Below are 11,786 nucleotides of genomic sequence, written 5' to 3'. Positions count from 1 at the left end.
TGAATACTCTAAGTCCACCTAAGCTAAGGACAGGAGTTAGAGCTTCCATGAATTTTAAAACAAGACCCACCGATTTGAGGAAGCAATTACTCTCTTGAAGGAGAAAAGTCAGAAAACACAATGATGAAATCACTAGGACCTAACTGGCCTGTGGAACTATTTCCTGCTTATGAACTCTCAACTATCATTTCATTTCCAGATGGCATGGTCTCAGCTGTTATACAGTGTTTACGAATGGTCTACATCAAGGGAATTTATATCAATCTAGAAGAATAAACAAAATATTTGAGTTCCTAATTTCCTTTAATTAGGATAACCTTTTCCTTAAAGTGAAGACAATGGTTTTATTACATCTCTTTCTTCGGAAAACATAGGCTGTATTTTCTAGCAATAACGAATTTGTTATATACGATGATCTGGTTCCTGGAATGTTCTTGAAGCTAGTGTCTCTAAGGCAGGTGTGTACAGCAAGACGTGAATAACACAGCAATCGATGTTGAAAGCATTATATGGCAATTGAGTTTGTCAGAACTACCAAATGTTGCTGAGTGTGGATTGCTCTGAAATCTGCAAACATTACTTCTGAATTCCTTGTATCCAAAATGCAGACGCAATGCCGGCTGTTGGTTTACTTGTTTCCGATTTTTCAACCCTCTTTTCTAGGCAAAAGATGTCCAAACGATACAGACCCACAGAATCTAACAGATGTCTCTATATTCCTCCTCCTCGAACTCTCAGAGGATCCAGAACTGCAGCCGGTCGTCGCTGGGCTGTTCCTGTCCATGTGCCTGGTCATGGTGCTGGGGAACCGGCTCATCATCCTGGCCGTCAGCCCTGACTCCCACCTCCACACCCCCATGTACTTCTTCCTCTCCAACCTGTCCTTGCCTGACATCGGTTTCACCTCCACCACGGTCCCCAAGATGATTGTGGACATCCAATCTCACAGCAGAGTCATCTCCTATGCAGGCTGCCTGACTCAGATGTGTCTCCTGGCCATTTTTGGAGGCATGGAAGAGAGACATGCTCCTGAGTGTGATGGCCTATGAGCGGTTTGTAGCCCTCTGTCACCCTCTATATCGTTCAGCCATCTTGAACCCGTGTTTCTGTGGCTTCCTAGATTTGTGGTCTTTGTTTTCTTTTTCCTCAGTCTTTTAGACTCCCAGCTGCACAACTTGATTGCCTTACGCATGACCTGCTTCAAGGATGTGGAAATTCCTAATTTCTTCTGGGAACCTTCTCAACTCCCCCATCTTACATTTTGTGACACCTTCACCAGTAACATCCACATGTATTTCCCTGCTGCCGTATTTGGTTTTCTTCCCATCTCGGGGGCCCTTTTCTCTTACGGTAAAATTGTTTCCTCCATTCTGAGGGTTTCGTCATCAGGTGGGAAGTATCAACCTTCTCCACCTGTGGGTCTCACCTGTCAGTTGTTTGCTGATTTTACGGAACAGGCGTTGGAGGGTAGCTGGGTTCAGATGTGTCATCCTCCCCGAGAAAAGGTGCAGTGGCCTCAGTGATGTACACGGTGGTCACCCCCATGCTGAACCCCTTCATCTACAGCCTGAGAAACAGGGATATGAAAGGTGTCCTGCGGCGGCCGCACGACAGCACAGTCTAATCTCAATATCTTCTTATCTGTTCCATTCCTTTTGTAGGTGGGTTAAAAAAGACGGCAAGGTCAAATAAGAATGATATCACAGGGTGCACACCCACTGTCACATTACGAGTAATACCTCCCTAGGATAGAAAAAATACTGTCACAGAGTACACACACATGGGGTACACCCGTGGTGATATTAGAAGCAGTATCTCCCTGAAATATGATGAAAAATAGCACAGGGTGTGCACACTGTGTGATACGAGGAGTCATATTTACCCTGAATATTATGACTCATATCACGGGTGTACACACACAGGCTACACGCACTGTGATATCGGGAGTTGCATCTCCCTAGGATATTACAAATAATATCACAGGGTATACACTATGTGTGAACATCCACTGTGATGTTTGATATCATATCTCTCTACGAGATTACAAATAATATGAAAGTGTGTGCACCCATGTGACATATTAGGAGTAACATCCTTCTAGGGTATTACAGATAACATCACAAGGTGTACACCTTCTGTGGCCTTTTGCACACACTTTGTGCCATTCAAGGAAACATCCCCCTAGGATATTACGAATAATAACACAGGCGGTTGACACCCATGGTGTACATCTCCTGTGCCATCAGGAGTAATATTCCCCTAGGATATTACGAATACTATCACAGCAGGTGTACACATATGGTGTTCACCCCATGTGATATTAGGAGGAACATGCCCCTAGGATATTAGGAATAGTATCACAGGCGTTGAATACGCATGATATACACCCCCGATGACATGAAAAGTAACATCCCCCTAAGATAGTATGAATAATATCACAGGGAGTACACCCCGTGTGACATTGGGAGTAACATCCCCCGAGGATATAACGAATAATATCAGGGGGCGTACATGCATTGTGACCCTAGCGGTAACATCTCTTTAGGATATTACAAATAATATCACAGGGTGTACACTGACCATGATATTAGGAGTCCCATTTTCCTAGGATATTATGGATAATATCACAGGAGGTGTTCACACACAACGTGTACACCATGTGTGTACACCCAATGTGATATTTGAAGTCATACGTCCCTAGGATCTTACGACTGTTATCAAAGGGTGTACACCCCATGTGACATTAAAAGTGACATCCCTTTTAGATATTCCGAATGCTATCACCTCTTCCTAGGATAACCCATGTGATATTAGGAGTAACCCCTTCCTAGGATATTACGAATAACATCACAGGGTTTACACCCCTGTGACATTAAAAGTAACAACCCCTCCTAGGGATATTATGAATAACATCACAGGGTGTACACCCCTGTGACTTTAAAAGTAACACCCCCCTAGAATATTACAATAATATAACAGGGTGTACACCCCCTGTGACTTTAGGAGTAACACCTCCCTAGGATATTTCAAATGATGTCACTGGGGGCACACCCTCTGTGATATTAGCAGCAACATCTTTCTAGGAGATTACGAATGATATCACAGGGTGTACACTCACTGTGATATTAGAAGGAATACCTCCCTAGGACATAAGCTATCACATCACAGAGTGTACACACATGGTGTACACCCACTGTGTTATTAGAAGCAATATCTCCCTATGATATTAGGAAAAATATCACAGGGTGTACCCTCTGTGGGATACTAGAAGTAATGTTTACCATGGATGTTACAAATAATATCACAGGGTGTACACACATGGGGTACACCCACTGTGACATTAGGAGTTATATCTCCCTAAGATATTGCAAAGAATATCCCAGTGGGTGTACCCCATGTGTGTACACCCACTGTCATCATTAAAGTAGTATCTCTCTATAAGATTACAAATAATATCGGAGGCTATACACCCCCTGTGACATCAGGAGTAACATCCCCTTACAATATTGGGAGCAATATTGCACGAGGTACACCCCTGTAACTTTAGGGGTAACATTCCCTCAGAATATTACTAATAATATCACAAGGTGTACTCGCATTGTGACATTAGGAGTAATATTCAGGTAGCATATTTTCCACACTATCACAGAAGGAACACACCTGTGACATTAAGAGTGACATCCCCCTAGAATAGTAAGAATAATATCACACGGTGTACACCTCCTGTGATATTAGGAGAATCATCTCACCAGAATATTACGAATAATGCCACAAGGTGTTATCTTCTGTGACATGAGGGGTATAGACCCCCGGGAAATTATGACTACTATCAAAGGGCGTACACCCCGGTGACATTAGGAGTAACATCCTTCTAGAATATCATGAATAATATCACAATGTGTACACCCCTTGTGTCATTAAGAGTAAAATTGCCCTAGGATATTAGGAAATAGAACACAGGGAGTACACGCCGTGTGATATTAGAAGTAACATCCCCCAAGGATATAACGAACAATATCAGAGAATGTACATGCCCTGGGACATGACTAGTAACATCTCTTTAGGATAATACGAACAATATCAAAGGGTGTACATGCAATGTGAAATTAGGAGTGAACTCCCGCTGGGATATTACGAATTTTATGACAGGGTCTACACGCCCTGTGACAATAGTAGTCACGTTGTCCTAAAATATGACGAAGAATATTAAAGTGTGTACAGGACCTGTGATTTACGAGTAATATTTCTAGAGAAGATTACACGTAATATCACTGTGTGTACACCCCGTGTGAGGATAGGAGTCCCATCCAACAAAACTATAATGAATAATTTCACAAGGTTTGCAACATCTGTGACATTGAAAGTAACATTTCCCTAGAATATGACGATAATATCACACAGTGTACACCCTCGGTGATATGAGGAGTGACGTCTTATAAGGGTAATACGAGTAATTTGACAAGGTGTACAAACCCTGTGTCATAAGGAGTGACATCCCTCCAGGATATTCCGAATCATAGAAAAGGGAAAATACCCCGTGTGACAATAAAACCAACGTCCCCTTAGGAGATTAAGAATAATAGCACCAGCTGTACACACATTGTGACATTATTATTAACGTCTCGCTATGGTATTGCGAATAATATCAGAGTGTGTAGAGACTTGTGACATCAGGATTCACATTTCGCTACAATATCACGAATAATATCACAGGGTGTATACCCCCTGGGACTTAAGCAGTGGCATCCTCCTACAATATGGAAAATAATGTCCCAGGGTGTTAACAAAGTGCGGCAGCAGAGAAAACACCCGAGGAGAAAGGGAGAAATATCACGCCGTCTTCCCGCCTGGATATTGCGAGCCACATCGCAGGGAGTTGAGGGCGCCCCCAGCGATGCGGGGAGTAATATCACCACAGACTCCCCCACGGGCTATTACGAGCCACATCGCAAGGGCACGGACGAACCCCCTCGAAGAGAAGACTAAGGTCACCCGCTATTCCCACCCTGGATACGACGACCCACAGGGCAGGGGGGCTGGGGACCCACGCAGGCGAGGAGTAATACCACCCCTCACTCCCCAGCTGCATATGACGATCCAGATCACAGGGGGGAGAAGCAGGCACACGCCGCGAGGGAGGGACTGAGAGCCAGCCCCTCTTGCCCCCCTGGGCTCTTAGGACCCCCCTCGCAGGGGGGTGAGGCACCCCCCGCGAGGCGGGGACTGAGAGCCAGCCCCTCTTGCCCCCCTGGGCTCTTAGGACCCCCCTCGCAGGGGGGTGAGGCACCCCCCGCGAGGCGGGGACTGAGAGCCAGCCCCTCTTGCCCCCCTGGGCTCTTAGGACCCCCCTCGCAGGGGGGTGAGGCACCCCCCGCGAGGCGGGGACTGAGAGCCAGCCCCTCTTGCCCCCCTGGGCTCTTAGGACCCCCCTCGCAGGGGGCTGAGGCACCCCCCGCGAGGCGGGGACTGAGAGCCAGCCCCTCTTGCCCCCCTGGGCTCTTAGGACCCCCCTCGCAGGGGGCTGAGGCACCCCCCGCGAGGCGGGGACTGAGAGCCAACCCCTCTTGCCCCCCTGGGCTCTTAGGACCCCCCTCGCAGGGGGCTGAGGCACCCCCCGCGAGGCGGGGACTGAGAGCCAGCCCCTCTTGCCCCCCTGGGCTCTTAGGACCCCCCTCGCAGGGGGCTGAGGCACCCCCCGCGAGGCGGGGACTGAGAGCCAGCCCCTCTTGCCCCCCTGGGCTCTTAGGACCCCCCTCGCAGGGGGCTGAGGCACCCCCCGCGAGGCGGGGACTGAGAGCCAGCCCCTCTTGCCCCCCTGGGCTCTTAGGACCCCCCTCGCAGGGGGCTGAGGCACCCCCCGCGAGGCGGGGACTGAGAGCCAGCCCCTCTTGCCCCCCTGGGCTCTTAGGACCCCCCTCGCAGGGGGCTGAGGCACCCCCCGCGAGGCGGGGACTGAGAGCCAGCCCCTCTTGCCCCCCTGGGCTCTTAGGACCCCCCTCGCAGGGGGCTGAGGCACCCCCCGCGAGGCGGGGACTGAGAGCCAGCCCCTCTTGCCCCCCTGGGCTCTTAGGACCCCCCTCGCAGGGGGCTGAGGCACCCCCCGCGAGGCGGGGACTGAGAGCCAGCCCCTCTTGCCCCCCTGGGCTCTTAGGACCCCCCTCGCAGGGGGGTGAGGCACCCCCCGCGAGGCGGGGACTGAGAGCCAGCCCCTCTTGCCCCCCTGGGCTCTTAGGACCCCCCTCGCAGGGGGGTGAGGCACCCCCCGCGAGGCGGGGACTGAGAGCCAGCCCCTCTTGCCCCCCTGGGCTCTTAGGACCCCCCTCGCAGGGGGGTGAGGCACCCCCCGCGAGGCGGGGACAGAGAGCCAGCCCCTCTTGCCCCCCTGGGCTCTTAGGACCCCCCTCGCAGGGGGGTGAGGCACCCCCCGCGAGGCGGGGACTGAGAGCCAGCCCCTCTTGCCCCCCTGGGCTCTTAGGACCCCCCTCGCAGGGGGGTGAGGCACCCCCCGCGAGGCGGGGACTGAGAGCCAGCCCCTCTTGCCCCCCTGGGCTCTTAGGACGCCCCTCGCAGGGGGGTGAGGCACCCCCCGCGAGGCGGGGACTGAGAGCCAGCCCCTCTTGCCCCCCTGGGCTCTTAGGACCCCCCTCGCAGGGGGGTGAGGCACCCCCCGCGAGGCGGGGACTGAGAGCCAGCCCCTCTTGCCCCCCTGGGCTCTTAGGACCCCCCTCGCAGGGGGGTGAGGCACCCCCCGCGAGGCGGGGACTGAGAGCCAGCCCCTCTTGCCCCCCTGGGCTCTTAGGACCCCCCTCGCAGGGGGGTGAGGCACCCCCCGCGAGGCGGGGACTGAGAGCCAGCCCCTCTTGCCCCCCTGGGCTCTTAGGACCCCCCTCGCAGGGGGGTGAGGCACCCCCCGCGAGGCGGGGACTGAGAGCCAGCCCCTCTTGCCCCCCTGGGCTCTTAGGACCCCCCTCGCAGGGGGGTGAGGCACCCCCCGCGAGGCGGGGACTGAGAGCCAGCCCCTCTTGCCCCCCTGGGCTCTTAGGACCCCCCTCGCAGGGGGGTGAGGCACCCCCCGCGAGGCGGGGACTGAGAGCCAGCCCCTCTTGCCCCCCTGGGCTCTTAGGACCCCCCTCGCAGGGGGGTGAGGCACCCCCCGCGAGGCGGGGACTGAGAGCCAGCCCCTCTTGCCCCCCTGGGCTCTTAGGATCCGCGGTGGCCTCACAGCCTGTTTACCATATTGTCAGTAATATCATCTCCCCCTCGAGAGATTATGAACTGTTTCACAGACGTGTGCACTCCCACGATGTACAGAGGGTGTGCATCCGTCTCTATTGGGAGTAATATCATCCTCTTCCTCCTTCAATGTTAAGAACGGTATCACACTGGTGTTTCTACTCCCTGAGATATCGCGTGTCATATCCTCCTCCCCCACGTTGCCATTGGAAACAATATCAGTGGGGGCGTGTCCACCTTCTGTGACATTTAAAGTAATATCATCCTCTTCCCTCCAGGATCATGGGAACAATGTCCCTGCGGGGTGTCCACTTTCTGCCATATGTGTAGTCATATCACCTCCTCCGCCTTGGAGTATTGTTACGGACCATCTCACACGGGCGTGTACACTTCCTGCGATTCTGGGAGTAATGGCATTCCCTTCTTCCGTGAATATTAGGAGCAAAATCACCAGGTGGATGCACAGCCAGTGCTATATTGGGAGTAACGTCATACTCCACCCCCTGGAGATTATATTCGGGTCAATATCACCGTCTGGGTGTACACCTAGTGCGATATTGAACGTAACATCATGCTTTCTCCCTCCCTGGACATTAGGAGCAATATCAGCGGTGGGTGTACACCCACTGAGGTATTAGGCGTAATAGTAGTAGGAATTATTCCTCATTGATTATTAACATAAATATGAATAACCGATATTGATATTAATATTAAAAAATAATGGCTAATAATTTTCAGATTATTAATATTAATATTAATTACTAGGAGCTAGTATTACTGTTTTCTAACGAATAAGATCAATATCAGCTATTAATATCAGGCGTCATTAATCATTAATATTAATCATTTATTGTTATCGTTAGTATAACTATTGAATATTCATTATCCTTGTTATCGGTATTGATTTAAAAATTATATTATCAATCATTAATATTGATAATTATTAGTGTCAATTAATAATTGAGATGATTAATTGCGGTAAGTCACATTGCGCCCTTCCACCCCTTCCTCGGCAGCTCGTGTACGACCCAAAACGGGGGTACAAATGCCCCTGAGAGAGCAGCGGTATACTGGGATAGATGAGGATGGTCACGTGGCGGGGAGGCGTGTTTTTGGATACCAGCCCTTCACCTCCGTCGACCTTCTCAACTGGAAAAACAATACACCGCCCTATAGCGAAAAGCCGCCAGCCCTAATTGATTTGCTCCAAACTGTTATCCAGACCCACAACCACACCTGGGCTGATTGGCACCAGTTGCTCATGTTCCTCTTTAACAGCGAAGAAAGGCGGAGAGTCCTCCAAGCAGCAACTAAGTGGCTAGAGGAGCATGCACCTGCTGATTATCAAAACCCCAAAGAGTATGGAAGGACCCAGTTGCCAGGAACCGACCCCCAGTTGGACCCACATGAAAGAGAGAATATGCAAAGGCTAAACCGAGACGGGGAAGCTCTCTTGGAAGGATTAATGAGGGGAGCTCAGAAGGCCACAAACGTTAACAAGGTCTCTGAGGTCATTCAGGGAAAAGAAGAAAGTCCGGCACAATTCTACCAGAGACTGTGTGAGGCCTATGCTATGTATACTCCCTTTCATCCCGATAGCCCTGAAAATCAGCGCTTGATTCACATGGCTTTAGTCCGTCAAAGCGCAGAAGACATGAGAAGAAAACTGCAGAAACACGCTGGACTTGCAGGGATGAACACATCACAATTACTAGAAATAGCCAGCCAGGTGTCTGTAAACAGGGATGCAGTAAGCCGTCAGGAAAACGGCGAAGACAATGGAGGTCAGGCCCGGCGAAACACCGACCTGTTTGCTAGCTGCAGCAATCACAGGGGCCCCCACAAAGAGGCAAGGGAAGGGGGGCCCTGGGAAAGGAACTCAGCTTGGCTGTCAGAGTTTGCAGCGTAACCAGTGTGCTGATGGTAAAGAAATAGGACGGTGGAAGAACAAATGCCCTCAACTCAAAAGAAAACAAGATGACTCAGAGCAGGAGGCCCCGGACAAGGAGGAAGGGGCCCTGCTCAACCTGGCAGGAGGGTTCTTGGACTGAGGGAGACCGGGCTCAAGTGTCCCCAAAGAGCCACTGGTCAGAATGACAGTCGGGGGTGGAGACATTGACTTTCTTGGAGATAGCGGTGCTGAACATTCGCTAGTAACCGCCCCGGTCGCCCCCTTATCCAAAAAGACTATTGACGTCATCGGAGCCACGGGGGTTTCAGCAAAGCAAGCTGTAGGCTTGCCTCGGACTTGTACTGTAGGAGGACATAAAGTCATTCATCAGTTATGGTACATGCCTGACTGTCCCTTGACCTTTTGGGGAAGGGACTTGCTCAGCAAGCTGAGAGCCACTATCTCTCTGACAGAGCACGGCTCTTTGCTGCTAAAGTTACCCGGAACGGGAGTCATTGTGACCCTTATGGTCCCCCGAGAGGAGGAATGGAGACTTTTCTGAACTGAGCCGGGCCAAGAGAGAAGGCCAGCTCTGGCTAAGCGGTGGCCAAGAGTACGGGCAGAAGACAACCCTCCGGGATTGGCCAGTTAAGACTGGGGCCCAGCGGGTTAGGCAAAAACAGGACCCGGTCTCCAGAGAAGCTCTTCAAGGTATCCAGGTCCGTCTCAAGCACCTAAGAACTGTTGCAATTCTTGTTCCTTGTCAGTCTCCATGGAACACTCCCCTCCTGCCTGTTCCCAAGCCACGGACCAAGGACTACCGGCCGGTACAGGATTTGCGCTTGCTTCATCAAGCTACACTGACTTGACATCCAACAGTACCTAACCCGTCCACATTGTTGGGGTTGCTGCCAGCTGAGGACAGCTGCTTCACCTGCTTGGACCTGAAAGATGCTTTCTTTCCTATCAGATTAGCCCCTGAGAGGCAGAGGCTGTTTGCCTTTCAGTGGGAAGATCCGGAGTCAGGTGTCACTACTCAGTACACTTGGACCGCGCTTCCCCAAGGGTTCAAGAACTCCCCCACCACCTTCGGGGAGGCGTTGGCTCGAGACCTCCAGAAGTTTCCCACCAGAGACCTAGGCTGTGTGTTGCTCCAGTAGGTTGATGACCTTCTGCTGGGACACCCCACGGCAGTCGGGTGTGCCAAGGGAACGGATGCCCTACACCGGCACCTGGAGGACTGTGGGTATAAGATGTCCAAGAAGAAAGCTCAGATCTGCCGACAGCAGGTACGTGACTTGGGATTTACTATCTGACAGGGCTCGGAACGCAGCCCGGGATCAGAAAGAAAGCAGGTCATTTGCAATCTAGTGGAGCCCAAGAGCAGAAAGCAGGTGAGACAATTCTTAGGAGCTGTGGGGTTTTGTAGACTGTGGATCCCAAACTTTGCAGTATTAGCCAAGCCTTTGTATGAGGTCCCAAAGGGGGCGGGGACCGGGAACCTTTGGAATGCAGATCCCAACAACAGCAAGTCTTTCATGAGTTAAAGGAAAAACTTCTGGCAGCCCTAGCCCTGGGGCTACTCGATCTGACAAAGCCTTTTCCATTCTATGCATCAGAGAGAGAAAAGATGGCAGCTGGACTTTGAACCCAAACGGTTGGGCTCCGGCCAAGGCCGGCGGCCTACCTCTCTAAACAACTAGACGGGTCTACTAAAGGATGGCCCCCTGTTTGAGGGCCTTGGCAGCAACTGCCCTGCTAGAACAAGAAGCAAATAAGCTGACTCTTGGGCAAAACCTGAACACAAAGGGCCCCCATGCTGTGGTGACTTTCATGAACGCTAAAGGACATCGTCGGCTACCGAATGCCAGACTCACCAAGTACCAAACTTGGCTCTGTGAAAATCCTCGTATAACCATTGAAGTTTGTAACACCCTACACCCGCCACCTTGCTCCCGGTATCAGAGAGCCCTGTCGAGCCTGATTGTGTGGAAGTCTTGGACTCAGTCGACTCTGGCAGACCTGACCTCCGGGACCGGACTTGGGCATCAGTAGACTGGGAACTATACGTGGATGGGAGCAGCTTCTTCAACCCCCAAGGAGAGAGAGGTGCAGGGTATGCAGTGGTAACCCTGGACACTCTTGTTGAAGCCAGATCGTTGCCCCAGGCCACTTCAGCCCAGAAAGCTGAACTCATTGCTTTAATTCGGGCCTTAGGACTCAGTGAGGGTGAGACTGTAAACATTTACACTGATTCTCGGTGTCTTTTTAACCCTTCGAGTGCATGGAGCGTGATAGAAAGAAAAGGGCCTATTGAACTCTGAGGGAAAAGACAGAAAATATCAACAAGAAACCTTGCAATGATTAGAAGCAGTATGGAAACCCCACAAGGTGGCAGTTAGGCATTGCAGAGGACACCAGCGAGCTTCCACCTCGGTGGGTTTGGGGAATTCCCGCGCTGACTCAGAGGCTCGAAAAGCAGCATCTGCCCCCTTCTGGGCATCAGTGCTCCCTCAAGTACCTGATCTTGGACCTACTTCTTCTAAAAAAGAAAAGGACATTCTCCAGGTAGAGGGAAGGACAAGTGATGGAGGAAGGATGGATTCGGTTACCAGATGGGAGCGTAGCTGTGCCACAGCTGCTAGGAGTTGCAGTTGTACTG

The 11,786-nt window shown here is 51.6% G+C and overlaps 1 pseudogene; it reads left to right on the top strand.

Moving 5' to 3' along the window:
- Positions 1–3,341, top strand: LOC129053937 (olfactory receptor 7E24-like; annotated as a pseudogene).
- Positions 3,342–11,786: the final 8,445 nt, after the last annotated feature.

The sequence above is a fragment of the Pongo abelii genome, assembly GCF_028885655.2.
Source record: "Pongo abelii isolate AG06213 chromosome 18 unlocalized genomic scaffold, NHGRI_mPonAbe1-v2.0_pri chr18_hap1_hsa16_random_utig4-1074, whole genome shotgun sequence".
NCBI lineage: Eukaryota > Metazoa > Chordata > Mammalia > Primates > Hominidae > Pongo > Pongo abelii.
The sequence above is the reverse complement of the archived record's forward strand: the minus strand, read 5'-3'. Positions and strand labels throughout refer to the sequence as shown.